Source organism: Stegodyphus dumicola, chromosome X1 (assembly GCF_044657685.1).
Source record: "Stegodyphus dumicola isolate Sdum_Otavi_A_Nest chromosome X1, ASM4465768v1".
Lineage (NCBI taxonomy): Eukaryota > Metazoa > Arthropoda > Arachnida > Araneae > Eresidae > Stegodyphus > Stegodyphus dumicola.
The window spans coordinates 68,679,710-68,696,262 of NC_140780.1; the positions used below are offsets into that span (position 1 = coordinate 68,679,710).

Below are 16,553 nucleotides of genomic sequence, written 5' to 3' on the forward strand. Positions count from 1 at the left end.
CCTAATCTCAAATCCACAAACCTCCCTTCAGTTACAACCGCTGCACATTGATCCAACGCTTAAAATTTACTGTGACATAGAGAACAATAGAATACGTCCCTATATTCCTGTCAATTTTAGACGTGAAGTGTTTAATGCCTTGCACAATTTGGCACATCCTGGAATCCGTGCCACCAAAAAGCTGATCACAGACAGATTTGTCTGGCCAGCGATGAATCAAGACATCACAGAATGGACTCGTTCATGTATTAGATGTCAACGGTGTAAAGTAACCCGTCACACTCACAGTCCCATTCAACAATTTAACCTTCCAGCAAGACGCTTTGATCATGTACACTTAGACTTGGTTGGCCCATTGCCTCCTTCAAATGGTTACACTTACCTCCTCACTTGTATTGATCGGTACACAAGATGGCCTGAAGCCATTCCTATTGAAAATATATCCGCTGAAACTGTAGCTCGAGCATTCATCTCCCAGTGGCTTTCAAGATTTGGCATGCCTACCACCATCACTACTGACCAAGGCCGACAATTTCAATGTCACTTGTTCGCATCCCTCACTTTTCTTCTTGGCATTCGCCATATTCGCACAACACCATACCATCCATCTGGAAATGGGATGGTGGAACGCTTTCACCGATCTCTCAAACAAGGTCTGAAGTGCCACAGTAGCACACACTGGACAGAAGCCTTACCCCTAGTCTTGCTTGGTCTTCGCACAGCATTCAAAGAAGACATTGGTAGCACTTGTGCTGAAATGTTATATGGTGCAACCCTCCGTCTGCCAGGTGAAATCTTTCACCCAGAATCTACTCCAGTTATCGACCCTCCAACATTCCTTCAACGTTTACGTGAGACCACGAGCAATATCTCGCCAACCCCAGCATCTTCGCATAACCAGCCAAGCTATTTTGTACATCCTGCGCTTGAGACATCTTCGCACGTATTCGTGCGCAATGATGCAATTAAGCCAACTTTAACACCTTCATATGATGGTCCATTCAAAGTTGTCAAACGAACACCGAAACATTTCACCATCATCTGCAATGGTAAACAATCAGTGATTGGGATCGATCGTCTCAAACCAGCATTTCTAATGCAAGATCCAACAACTTCCTCATCAAAATCACTCCCGGAAGAAAGCTTACATCCCGTTAAAGAGCAACCTAAAACTACCAGATCTGGAAGAAAGGTTAAATTTAACCCAAAGTACTTATAACGTACCGATGGTACTTGGGGGGGGGGGAGTACTGTGGCGTTCCGACAGATACTTCAACTTCTATTCATGAGATGGCGCCACGTGTAAAATCCAGTTCTTAATCGGAGCAGCAAAGCGACATCTTTACTCACTCAGACTTCTCGTCACACAACGGTACGCGAAGGTAGCATGAACTGTGTTCCGAGCTCTGTGTTGATCTCTTCAATGTAATTTAAATTGTAATTTAGTACTTAATATATTCTTTTGTTATAGGAGATTGTCTACTCTTATTTTCTTTAATTATATCATGCATTAAGCACACACGACCACCAAACTCAGTACTATAAAGCAATCCTGCCATATAACGTGTAGTTAATTTTTGATTACATAATATTACATTAGATTTGTCCTACGAGTGCTTAAAACTGGTAGTTCAATCTCAGCTCAAATCCGTGTGAACAAGCAGTGCAGTTTTTTTTTTTTTTTTTTTTCCGAATACAAGCGAGTTTCCCCTATAATATTCTTCATAAAGAATTCTTCTTCAGGCTGATAACCAATGTGCTTAGTCATATTCAAAGACCCTAATCTAACCTTACCTTTCCTTTAGATTCCATATTCACATGTTATATCTTTATCTGTTAAGATTTGTTCATAACAGGATCACCAAGCTGCTACCAATCCAGCAGGAGCATACTCAAAACGTCAAATCCATGTGATTGATAACAAAATCGATGTTTTCACCTTGCAAACCTTTATAAATGTTCCAAATTTTCTTAAGGATTTTTAATAACCTTATTATTTAGAAATGCGTTTATTGTTGTTTTTATATTAACAAAAGCATTTAAATATAAAATATCAATTTTAAAAATAACTGAAGTTTTCTTTTAACCAAATTTGCTTTTGTAATGCTGTTTTTAATTAGTAACATTATGTCTGAACAAAAAATTTAAGAATAAGTCTATTAAAAAGGTCTGTGTGATAAGTCTATTAATGAATAACGTGTGAACTTCATCATCTTTGAATATGAAACACTGAACTAACTCTTTGAATATGAAACATCCTAAATGAAAACACCGAGTCCATTTCAATCTAGTACAAGAATAAATTATACATATCAAAATTCACAGTAAGAGCTTCTCCATATTATATTACACAAAGATTAGAAACCAAGTCTCCACTTACGAAATCTTACACTGACATAATGGTCTTGTACTGAAACAGAATTGTAGCAACATAGATGACATAAATTACATTATGCCAAAGAATTATTTAAATTTCCTGAATAAATTATAGCATTTAGAGTAAAGAAAGACACACAAAAAAAAATTTCAGATTTGTTGTAAAATTGGTGCCATGTCTTTATGCTATAGTAACTTTACACATTATCTACACATGTGTTTTCCTGACAGTCAAGAAGATTGATGGAAATATTGTTCTTACAAAAATTATTCTGACATATATTTGGAGAAACATATATTTCTTTTTGAGTTACATGATCAACAAAAACTATACAGCTATAGCGTATAAAAAACTTTGAAAAATTATATATTGAAACTTGTGGAAATTTGGGGAAATTTATTTGGTTCGATAATCAAGAGGTAAAAGTGGTTTATTAAAAATTTCTCAGTGCTATAAGAAACCAACGAGAATTTATGAGTATGTTTCGATATCATGTTTATCCATTATTGGGGCTAACATACATTGTTATCAGTTTATGTTTGCCCAAAATGGTCAAAGATTGAGTAAAAATATTAGGAGTTTGAAGATAATCATCAATATACCCTAATATCTTTGCAACAGAAATATAATGCCAAAAAAAAAATATATTTATCAAATGAATTTTAGTATGCCATAACAGTTTCATGGGAAAATATAACACACCTCTTAGATAAACAACTACAATCAATATATACAACAGCCATTTCATTTAAAAAAAAAGGCATAAATTACATTAATCAGATAAAATTTGTTGTAAGAGCTTCATTATCTGGTTAAAATTCTTAAGCAAACAAAAAACCATTTCAAGTACCATAACATAATTTTCATAAGAGAATTCCATCCATCACAGAATATTAAAAGCACTTTGGTAGAAATTTGATCATTTAAAAAGTACAATTTCATATAATGCACATTTTTTATTCTTACGGAAAACATTGTATTTTGAAAGAAAGACGACGCTTTCTTTCTTATAAGTACATACACTCCAGAATTCTAATAATTATAATAAAAAAGGCATTTGCCAGCAAAATAACGGTTAACTATAAAATCATAACCATTTGTATAATATAACCATTTGTATGTACTGTCTTTGGTCGCACGTGTACCAGGAATGCATAAAAAAAAAACCTAACACTTTTATAAAATGCTGAAACTAGGGGTTGGATAATCAGAGAATACTTAAATATTTAGTATTTGAATGAGGCTGATTGTGTATGCTTTATATAGCTTTGTCCAAAAACAATGTACTATTCGTATGTAACACAGAATAAAGTATACTAAATTACTGTTGACAATTTCAGTTTCTTGGTGCATATTTCATAGCTGATTATACACATGTAATATTAATGTGTGCCAGTTTTCAATCGAAAGCACTACACAAGGGCATCATCTACACCCTTAGGTATAGATGAGCCTGAGCAAGCTTTACTGTAATCAAATAAACCATAACCATTTTACCTTAGACTATTCATTTAACAACTGCGGCAAAATTTGGTACACTTCTGTTATCAGGACCGAATTCAGAAATGTATGTATGAATGCGTTCACATATGCACGTATATATGTACGTATGCATGTATGTTTGTATATAAACACACATATAAAAGTGCATACACACATACATACATTTCTGAATCCAGTCCCTATAACAGAAGAGTACATAGATTTTTCTATATAATAAAACATAAAATTTATGTGTGTATTTTTTTATAAGGAACAATATTTCTCATATGAATCAGCAGTCATCAACTAATGTCAAGAGCAAGTGAAAAACAAAAGAATAATTATATAGAATTAAGATGTAATATATATTAAAAAAATTTTCTTTAGTGTAACTGTTCTTTTATTCATAGAATTTTATACTTGTATTTTCTTTTATTCAATCATTAACAGTTAGAAATGAATAGTGATTGGCTAAATATGGATATGTTCTTGTGTGTGTCATGCAGTTCTACTTCTGGTACTTACTCTGCGACATACTGAATTTAATTTTTATTTGGAAACTGATTAAATTAATTGTGATGGTGTGTGCTGAGAAATGGAATTTTGTGAAGACTATTTAAACTTGCCAATAAAAATAGGAATAATTTTAAAGTTTCTGTCAACATTTTTTATATTGTTATCAAATGTGACTTTAAAAAATTCTTTTTTTTTTATATAGTAAAATGTGAATTGAATTAAAAGGGTATGATTTTATTTTAATTCCTTTATGAAAATAATTAACCTAAAATACACACAGATCTCATTAACATATGAAAAACATAATAGTTCTATAAGCAATTCAAATTATATATTGTGATATACAGTAAGACCCCGCTTAACGCAGGGGATACGTTCCATCAAAATAGAGCGTAATGCGAAACAGCGCTAAACGAGGCTATCTTTACATGTAAATATTGGGGTTAGGGGAAGATGGCTAGGAAATTGGTTAGGTATTAAATTTAAAAAGTATGTTTTTTTAATAAAAGTAAAACCAAACATTTATTTCTTAAAGCCCAAACTAATACCACATTATTATTTCTTGCAAAAATAAAAACAAAATATAAATAACAAAACGAATATTCTTAAAAAAAACAAATAAAATTCTCAGTCAGTCATATTTAGTTAGCCTTCCGCGTTTTCAGTGTTCTGCCTTTTTGTGACCAAAGCATCTAATGTTGTTTGCCTTTTTCTTTTGCGTTGTTCTCTTAAAAGTTCTTCATAAACGGATAGAGCATCTCTAACACCACGCCTTACTTTTGAGCTCCTGTCAAAATTCGGATCATTTTCAATGAATTGATCCATTATTTCAGTTATGGTAGACGAACTCCTTTTTACAAACGTCATCGAAAGTTCATTTTGCTCTTCTTCTGAATCACTGCTCTCAACATTTTTGTTTTCTTCTTGTTCAGTTAATTCCTTGAGCTCATCATTAGAAAGACTAGCCGCTGCTTCTTGAATTATTTCTTCGACATCTTCCACATTTACCCCTTCAAAATATGTCTGTACAATACCGCACCAAAGAAGAAATACAAGTACACTCTTTCGGATATGTATTTGAAACCTATCGCTGCATAATATTTCGGGGAATCCCCGTATGCTGCGTGGAATCCCCGGGTTGAAATAAAAGAGCGCTAAACCGAAACGGCGTTAAGCGGGGTCTTACTGTATTCTAAAAGCAAAATTATATAATATATAATGATATAAATTAAATACATATAATAAATATATAAAACTCTATAATGAATAATGATCATAAATGTATAATAAATGCGAACACACATTATATCACTGTGCTGTGAATGGAAGAATATTTAATTAGAAATTTACCTTTTATATATATTTGATAACATGGAACAGTAAAACATAAAGATCACAAGAAGTTATGAAAATAGGTTATGCAACTTAAGAAACAACAAGTTCTATGAAATGCACTTTAAGTTACTGCAATATCATGAGACACCATAAATAACCATAAGACGCGATAACTTAAGACAATATCATAAGACATACTACCAAGTTAAGTATAATTTGTTCCTTCTTTTACATCAATAAGTTTTCTTTAAAAATTTCACCAGTGAATGCCAAAACAAATTTATTATCGGTGCCTTTGATGCAAGGTCACACAAAGATAAACTCGATTTAGCAAATTTCTGAAACATTAAAGTCTAAAGTGTTAAATTACAACTGTTAAGAAAGCAATTGTCTGGCAAATTTTAATTCTTATATGAAAACTGAATTAAATTTCGAATGAGTGACTGGGCTTGTACAGTATTTTAGAAGATATTTCATGTTCATACACTGAAAATAAATTGCACTTTAATGAAAGAGCTGGAAATATAGTCTGCATGATGCATAAAATATGATCAAATCTATTTGTTAAATACTTAATGCTTACTTTCAGGAATGTAGCTAGAGGGTAACAGTTTTTATATATTATTCTGAAAAATAACTTAAGATTGATTTGCAACACTTGGTATAAATAAAGATATTTTTCACCAAAGAATTAATATTATTTTCAGACATTTTACTGTCAAACTAAATGTAGAAGCTAGACGATTTGAATATTTCATCTAACCTCTTCATTTAATGACATAAATGTATTTTTAACAGAATTAATTTTTACTCAGGGAAAGAACATGTTGTCTAGCTGCCCGGGTTTCAGCCCAGCTTTAATACAGAAAGCCAAAACACATCAAATACAATTGAATGATACAGCATTTTAAAATGTTGCAAAAATTTTAAATGCAATTTTGTGGAAGAGCTATTGCAATTACCTACATACTAAAACTTTGACCAAAAATTCAAGAAAACAAAGATACTCCCTTTTCTTTCCAATGAACAAAAGTCATATACTAATATAGGGATGCTCAACTTATTGTACTATAAAACCTAAACATAAGAATGAAATTATGTCAGCTATCTGAGATGTCCAATACCTGGAAATTCTATATATTGTAGAATAGAACCTGCGTCTGAAAACAGACGACAGGTAAAACATAATTCAAATACTTTACTTTTAGCCTGGAAGCAGGTGTTCTATATTAAACTGTCTTAATTCACATACAGAATTAGTGATATAATAGCTCAAAATATTGTAAGAATCAAACACGCATTATACAGTCAAAAGTCTTTAATCCGGACTCGTCGGGACTTCGGCGATTCCGAATTATCGATTTTTACGGATTATAGATCATCAGTTTAAATCTGGTAAGATGGCATGCAGAAATTATAAAATGAAAAATATGAAACCGTAATTTATGAAATAAAGAGCAATTATGATCTAAAAGGTATCAAAATTTACAAAAAAAAAAAAAAAAAAAGCTCAATATTTATTTGTTTACTTTATTAAACATTTCTTTCAACGCGCGCATGCGTAAAGCATACATTACGCAGTCGAAAGTAGAAAATTGCAACCAGAAAACTATTTCATTTGTATTCATGATATTTATAATTACGAGGAATTTGATTTAAATCATATCAAAGACTGAGTACATCGAGATGAAATCTACATTATAAGCCGAATAAAATAAAAACATCTGCTCTGAAGATAAGGATAGTGCTGACAGATCAACTTACAGTTCATTGCGCGCCGTCTGTTTATCAACTGCGTTGCCGTACGCACAACACATGCGCAGAAAGTTTGTAGCTTTGAGGTCCGGATTATAGATCATTCCGGATTAACGACTTTTGACTGTATTAACATTAAAAAAATCTATATACATTTATTAGTGTACGAGGATTGATCCTGAAAATATTATAAGGTCACTTTCAAAGAAATGATAGAAACATTTCACTCGGGGAAGGGACATTCTCTCTGGCTGCCCGTGTTCCATCCCAGCTTCTGTAACATAAGTTTCATAGTAGAATTTTAAAATTCTAGGAAAGAAACTTACGAAGAAATTACTGAACATACCTGGTTCTATGATTTAGCCATTCTTACAGACATAATAACTAAATCTTAAACTTCAAGGAAGGGGGAGAACTAAAGTCTTTGAATTAACCCGTTCACGATGGGCAATTTACTATGCTAAGCCTAACTTAAAAAAAAAAAAAAAGGATAAATGAAATTCGTCTTCTAATTTTAGTTACATTATGAGAAGAGCATTCAGGTAGTCGTCAGAATTAATTCTAAACCTTTATTATTATATTTTCCTTAAAGATTTTATAAAATACTCCTTCTAAAATAATATAATTTTGCCCTTTTCCCACAAATATACATGGAAAAATATCCAAACAATCGCAAATTTTACTTAACACAACACACAATTAAAAAATATTAAAACCATGTTTCATAAAAATTCAATGAGCAAACAACGAAAAGTAAGCAATGTTTCAAAATGAGACAGTGTATGATATTCTTTGAAACATAGGTGTACACAAAGTCCAACCTTGCATTAGTCACAGGAATATAATATCTGCTGATATTTTACTCAGCAAATTTGACTCATTTAGCATTTGTATATGTTATACGGTCAGATAGAGCTTTCATATCGCCATTAAAAAAAACTTTCACTAAGCGATACAAAATATTCCTCTCAATGCCGGAAAACTCAAAGAGTAATAAAAATGTCTTTAATAATTGAACATCTACTTCACTATAACCGATAATAAAAATAAGACAAATTAATAAATTAAATTAAAAGTATTCCAGAGCATCCAGAACATATTCATGTAGAAATCATCGACGACCAATGCTGACTTAGAATACCTAGGGAGGTGACGTCATCCCAGCTTAGCACAGTGCGGAGCAGTCGAGACCAATGCGAGATAGCGTCTAGACGGGGGGACGAGCGGAGGCAATCAGATGGCTTGTAAATTCTCCAAGAGTTGGTGGAAACAGACGGTTTCCTTTGATGTTTAAGTTCCATGTAGCCAAGCTGATCATATTATATAAAATAGCTGTGGATGTTGCGTGTGTATAGGACTGAAATGTTCATCATTACATGAATCCTGTGGACTGAGTTTAACTATCATGAGATCACCTGCAATATTAATTTTTACTTGACTTACCTTTATTACTTTTATATATTTCTTATTAGTAAAATAAAGCTTTTAATAATGCAATATCCGTGCTCTCCTCATGTTTTGAAAATAAATTCTACATTCATTTGTTTATATAAAATGACCCATTACATTACTCAACAGTTAGTGATTGTGTATATTCTACACATTTAGTTTAGATTGCTTTCGTTTGCCATTAAAAAAAAGATATACAGTAGATGGACAAAAATATGGAAACACCTTGTGAAATGCATGTTTGAAAAGAAAGATTGATTTTAATGAAATATGTAGGTGGCGCTGGCGTTTTTGACTACTGACGCCACCTATACAACTTAGTAAATGTGCTAAACAGTTCAGTTGTTGTCGAAGTACTGTTATGTGAGGTTGTCATTGCATTATGTCAGAGTTAACAGACTTCGAACGTGGGCAAATTGTTGGAGCACGTATGGTAGGTGCTTCCGTAAGCAAGGTAGCCGAGGTGTTTAGTGTTTCAAGAGGTACTGTATCGAAGATTTATTCCGCATATTTGAAAAGCTGAAAAACATCATCTGCTAAATCACAGCGCAGACGAAAGTGTGTCCTGAGTGATCGTGACAGAGGATCATTAAGGGCAATTGTGACGAAAAATAAGAAGACCACAGCTGCAAAAGTTACTGCTGAAATGAATGTTGTGTTACTGAACCCTGTGATACCAAAACAATTAGAAGGGAGCTTCATAAACAGGGAATTGCTGGCCGTGCTGCAATTGAGACGCCACTCATCGGTGATGCTAATGCCCGTAACATGAAAAGGTGGTGTTTAAGTCATAAAGCCTGGACTATAGAGCAGTGGAAGCGAGTAATATGGTCTGACGAGTTTTCTTTCACATTGTTTCCCACTTCTGGCCGAGTTTACGTTTGAAGAACGCCATCTCAAGCCTATAATACAGACTGCTTGTTGCCAAGAGTGAAACATGGCAGGGTTCTGTTATGGTTTGGGCAGTCATATCGTGGTTCTCTGCTAGCCCCATGATAACTGTGTCAGGGCACATGACTGCCAAGACATATGTGAACATTTTGGCCGATCAAGTTCATTCCATGGTACAAACTTTGTTTCCCGATGGTGATGGTGTCTTCCAAGACGACAAAGCCCCTGTTCACACAGCTCACATTGTCCAGGACTGGATTTCTGAGCACGAGGATGAGTTGTCCCATCTCCCCTGGCCACCACAGTCACCAGACCTGAATATTATCAAACCTTTGTGGTCTACATTGGAACGGAAAGTGCGTTCTCGTTATCCACCGCCAACATCGTTATCTGAACTTGCCACCGTTTTGAAGGAAGAATGGTATAATATTCCCTTGGCAAACATACAGGAACTGTATTTATCCATTCCGAGAAGACTGCAAGCTGTTTTTGATGCCAACGAGTTTCCTACACCATATTAAGCAAAGAAACATGTTTTTTTAAAGGTGTTCCCATATTTTTGTCCAACCCCTGTATGTTTCGCTGAAGATTAAAAATATTCATCACAAAGCACCAAAAATCTAAGAGTAATAAAATAAATAAAAACAAGGGAGTAAAAATATCAGAGTAATAATAATATAAAAATACTCTAATGATAGAACCTCTACCTCACTATATCCCAAAAATAAAAATGGTACCTCAATGCAGGGAGAGCCCATTTAAGAGACATTACATTGCTCAACACCCAACCACAAATCTCACTCGCATTCGGAAACAAAATACCAAAAATAAAAATCATTGCATAGGAATGAAGGTAACCATACTTAACTTTCCATATATTTCCCCATAACAGGCATACAGCTACATCTAGCGGCTAAAACGTCAAATGTGGTACACCCGGTCGATACAGTGAATTAAATGGCGATTCAAATATAACATACCCGGCATTGAGGTAATGTTTGCTGCTGATGCACATATGATCACACGCCTATACTGAACGGGGTAAAGGGTATTATAAACTCATTTTAAAACAAAATTAATTTTGTGAAAATATTACACAAATTGAAGGAATATACATTTTTACTATAATGTAATCTACGATTTGTCACTTTGAAAATGTGGAGAACTAAAGCGCAAATAAAAGAAAACTACAACACACATTTGGAAAATCTCATCGAGCTTAAATTAGTTTCTCAATTAGATGTTTTGAGTGTGTTTAAAATTAAGCCAAATAACTTCCTTCACTTCAATCCCATTACATAAGACTAGTATTTAAGAAAAATGGTAAAAGATTGCAAACATGTTAACAATTTTACTGATCTAGAAATGGAAATTACTGATTTTCACCTTAATTAAGATCAAGAATATCACAAAAAGGCATTTGAATAGTCCTAGATCAGAAAAATCATTGAAATGTTAAACTTTTAAAAAGATAAATTCCTGCTTTCGTTCAGGTATTTATTTTTCATTTTGCTGAATGTTCTGTTAATAATACAAAGAGTATACATTTTCTTTAACATATTATACCACACATTTTTATGAATTATGTAATGAACTCATAAATGAAATATTAAAAGTGCAATATATAACTGAAGCTTACCAAAATTTTATAAACTTAAAATTGGCTCCCATTAATTTAAAATTGCGCATAACTGCACCAAGGGAAGGAATGCAATTTTATTTCTTTGTCTGTATTTGGTTTCAATTTCATATAGAAAGAGTTAAAATAGGTTATCTAGGCAACAAAATTTAAACACACATTTTCAGTAAAAATTAAAGAATAACTGATTTTGTTTCCCTGAAGACGCAACACCTCACTATTCCAGCTATGATACAGACTGCATACTGTCATAGAGAAAGTCCTTTCTTACACAGGGAATGCATATACTTTAATCTGTAGATCTTCGCAAATAGGTTCATAAAACTTCACAATATGCCAAAATAGTTCAGATTAAGGGGAAAATTAAATAAAGTATGCTTAAAACAACTAATAAAAAGCACATTTTGAGCAGCCTTAACAGAAGACAATTTGGCCCCACTAACTTTCATTATGAATACTCATTAAATTTTTATTTACATTTCTTTTTTGTTCAACATTTAACTTTCAATGGTTTTAAGAGAAACAGCACTTGACAGACAGACTCTAAATTCGGAAAAAACTGAAACAAAATTGGTTTATACACAGGCAGAGTAATTACACTGACCTGTTGGGAAGAGAAGACCCCATTGGACAAGGAAAATATTAGGCCAGACAGAGATGAAAATGCTTACCCTCCTCCTCGTAATGCGAAAGGAGGCCACTTGGGAAAAAATTACACTACAGCAGTAATTTTCAAACCACTAAGAAGCAACAGAACTCTTAACAAATTTCAGACTTCTGATAATTATAGTGTGATTCACAGTTCAACCTCACTTCGAATATTACAATACAATATAAAGAAAGAACCAATTCAGACACTACAATATGGAATTCAAAACCTAAGAAATTAATGCATAGACGCTACCCTAAACATTAAAACATAATGTGAAGCGTTCACGTAAAATAAATAAGTAGTAAAACTCCAATATAAAGCAACATGTGAAAAGGTACCTACAAATTATAACATTCAAGCATTTCTAGTGAAAATAAAGTTAATATAAAACAAGAATTACCAGCCACAGATGTCTTTTTGCTCTGCACTATTTCTCCATTCTTTTTCTTTCATGATATGTTCTGCAATCCAAGAGTGCACAAAAATGATGACAAATTACACTAGAAGAGGCCAAGGATGGGGGAAGGAATCATTAGATTTTAACTACTTTGAAATTAAAGAATATCTATACACAAAGAGAAATATCTAATATTGTTTCTTAATATATAAAACTTCGAAAGTAGCCTTCTTTGTTTTAAATTCCAGCAATGTGCTACATTGTTACTAAAATCATGATTGCAGTCGATAGAAAAGCAAATGATTTTCCTTATACGACAGAAGTACAGTAAGCGAAAGAGGTTTTTAATGTATGGGTACAACATGAACAATGAAAGAAAAAAAAAATATAGAGTTATTACAGATACACAGAATAAAAGGGAAAATGATCTTTGAGAAAAGTAAATAATTTTAGCGCAGGTACAAAAATGGCACCGAAAGTCAATAAGCAGGTAATTTTAAATGACAAATAAACAAAATAAACTTTACTGTTAGCTTTGAAGCAGGTGTTATATATAAAAGTATCTTAATTCACACACAGAATTAGTGACATAACAGATCAAAAAAGAGTAAGAATCAAACTCGCAATATATTGACATTAAAAGAGCTATACATATATACTTATTTTTTTTTTTTTTTTTTGAAAGGGCTCAAAAACACCATTCTAAAAACAGATTTCGAAAAACATCTTGGAAACAAAAGTCATAAACCATAAAATAAATATTTCATTGAGAATTTTAACGCAAGAACCCTTTCTAATTTTAAGTTCTTTACTTAGGTACACTCATCCATGAGAGAGGACAGCTTAGTCCAATGTACAAGAAATTATCCTGTAATATTACCATGTCACTTTAATGAAATTATAGCAATATTTCACTCAGGGAAAGAACATATTGTCTAGCTGCCCGGGTTCGAGCCCAGCTTTAATACAGCAAGCCGAAACACATCAAATCCCATTGAATGATATACCATTTTGAAATGTTGCAAAAAATTTAAATAAAATTTCGTGAATGAGCTATTGCAATTACCTATATACTAAAATTTTGACCAAAAATTCAACAAAACTAAGATACTCTTTTTTTCTTTCGAAGGAATCAAAGTCATATACTAATGTAGGGATGCTCAACTTATTGTACTATAAAACTTAAACATAGGAATGAAATTTTGTCAGCTATGTGAGATGTCCAATACCGAGAAATTCCATAAATTGTAGATTAGAACGTACCTCTCAAAACACACGAAAGGTAAAACACAATTCAAATACTTTACTTTTAGTCTTGAAGCAGATGTTCTATATTAAACTGTGTTTTGGCCTCCTCTGTGATTGCGGTGATTTGTGCCCAGAGGGTGCACCGCACAAAAAGTTAGTTGCGTTACAGAACGTAAGGGAAGCGGACACGCCAAAATGTCGGGCGTATTACCGCTAATTGAGGTAATTGCAATGGTATCTGTCAGGTGGCAGAAAACTAATATGATGTATCAATTCACATGCCAGGTGGCAGAATATGTCTATCATGTACATGCCAGGAGGCATAACGCTTGTAAACATGCCAGGTGGCATACGACTTGTAAATAAATTGTAAATAAATGTACAGTAAAATATCTTAGTGCAATAGATCAAGGAACAAGCATCAACAACCTTCTGATCATTTGGATACGTACATTTTTTATGGTGACCCGGACGTGATTTGTGGAGATGAAGAATGGACGAAAAAAATTAGTGAGTTCATGACTGAAAAGCCAGGATTTAACACGAAGAAATTCGAGGTAGGCCCTTTTTAATTTTTCCAGTTTTGAATAGAATTGTTGAATAAAAATCTTGGTGATTATTATAGTTGATAGAATCTAATGGTAAAATGGAGGCTATGAATAAGGCAAAGAAGTTGCGTACGGTGACGCGTAACTTAACTACCAAGTTGATGAGTAAAATAGATTCTGCATTGTTAGAAGAGGGTGAAAACGCGGATGAGAAATTAAAAGAATTACTCGAAATGTTACTTGAATTATCGCAGTTGTTGAAACAATACGATTCTGAGATAGAAAAACTTATAATTACGGAACAGGATTTAGAAACAGAAGTAATTTCCGCGCAGGAATATCAGGAAAGAATTATAAGTTTTAAATGTAAAATTCAGGAAAAATTAAGAAAAAACTCATGTAAAGTTGAATCTAGAAATTCTAGTGAGGAAACTATAACCCCGAAGTTGAAAACTTGTGAAGTTAATATTTTAAAATTGCCAAAATTAACGATTACAAAATATTACGGTGATCCTTGTTCTTGGCTTGAATTCTGGAATCAGTTTAGTAATTCCATTCACCAAAACGAAAGTCTCAGTTCGGTTGACAAGTTTTGTTATTTAAAATCGCTTTTGGGAGGTTTAGCTTTAAATGCTATAAGTGGATTAACATTTACTAGTGAAAACTATAAGGTGGTCTAAAGAGTACCTGTGCCAACTACAGCAGCGTAGCAAATGGAGACAGCCTAGCAGAAATATTCGTCTAAATGACTTGGTTCTCATTAAAGAAGATAATATGCCTTCATTACGTTGGAAACTCGGGCGAGTAATAGAAGTGTTTCCTGGAAGAGACAATAATGTCCGAGTGGTTAGACTAAAAACTGTGCACGGGGACATTAAACGTCCTATTACCAAATTGTGTCTTTTACCAGTTGAAGAACATTAACTTAAGTGTTTCGTTTACATTGAATATGTTTTATTATTATTTTCATTTCTTATTGTACTAATAATTATATTTGTTTGTTCTAGTTTAACCCTCATAGTTAACGTTTCAATATAGTAAGATATAAGATGTTTAGCTAGAAGATTGGTAAGTGTAACATGTAATTTTATACTTTTTGAAGGTTTTTGTATGTTTTCAGTTTCTATATTTTTCATTTACTTGTTTCCATATATTGAGGATTGTATTAAGATGAATGTAATTCATCGGGGGCGGGAGGATGTTTTGGCCTCCTAGGTGATTGCGGTGATTTGTGCCCAGAGGGCGCACCGCACAAAAAGTTAGTTGCGTTACAGAACGTAAGGGAAGCGGACACGCCAAAATGTCGGGCGTATTACCGCTAATTGAGGTAATTGCAATGGTATCTGTCAGGTGGCAGAAAACTAATATGATGTATCAATTCACATGCCAGGTGGCAGAATATGTACGTGCCAGGAGGCATAACGCTTGTAAACATGCCAGGTGGCATACGACTTGTAAATAAATGTACAGTAAAATATCTTAGTGCAATAGATCAAGGAACAAGCATCAACAACCTTCTGATCATTTGGATACGTACAAACTGTCTTAGCTCACATACAGAATTAGTAATATAATAGCTCAAAATGTTGTAAGAACCAAACACGCATTATATAAACATTAAAAAAAAAATCTACATACATTTATTAGTGTTACGAGGGTTTATTCTGAAATATTATAATGTCACTTTGAGTGAAATGATAGAAATTTTCACTCAGGGAAGGGACATTCTGTCTGGCTGCCTGGGTTCCATCCCAGCTTCTGTTACAAAAGTTTCATAGAAGAATTTTAAAAATCTAGAAACGAAACTTATGAAGAAATTATTGTCCATTATTGGTTCTATGATTTAGTCATTCTTACAGACATAATAACTAAAATCTTAAACTTGAGGGGGGGGGACAACTAAACTAAAGTTTTTGAATTTAAGGGTATTTTAAATTAATTTTAAATCAGAATTAATTTTGTAAAAATATTACACAAATATAAGGAATATACATTTTTACCATAATGCAATATACATTTTGCCACTTTGAAAATCTGGAGAACTAAAGCGTGAAATATAAGAAAACTGAAACAAACAATTGGAAAATCTCATTGAGCTTAAATTAGTTTCTAAATTAGATGTTTTGAGTGTATTTAAAATAAGGCCAACTACTACGTTCACTTCAAACCCATTACATAAAACTAGTATTTAAGAAAAATGGTAAAAGATTGCAAATATGTTAACAATTCTACTGATCTAGAAATAGAAATAACTGGTTTTAATC

At 32.9% G+C, this 16,553-nt stretch overlaps 2 long non-coding RNA genes across 5 annotated transcripts in view; one reads left to right on the plus strand and one right to left on the minus strand.

Annotated features, from left to right (window-relative positions):
* LOC146993178 (uncharacterized) overlaps nt 1-16,553 on the plus strand; it is an 880,479-nt gene that overhangs the window by 793,809 nt on the left and 70,117 nt on the right. The gene's annotated exons all lie outside the window — the stretch shown is intronic.
* The window catches only part of LOC146993183 (uncharacterized), a 175,237-nt gene that overhangs the window by 150,684 nt on the left and 8,000 nt on the right, over nt 1-16,553 (minus strand). For all 3 annotated transcript variants that reach the window (XR_015038294.1, XR_015038295.1, XR_015038293.1), the window contains exon 2: nt 12,497-12,596. This is a non-coding gene — a long non-coding RNA (uncharacterized LOC146993183). The remainder of the gene's footprint in view (nt 1-12,496; nt 12,597-16,553) is intronic.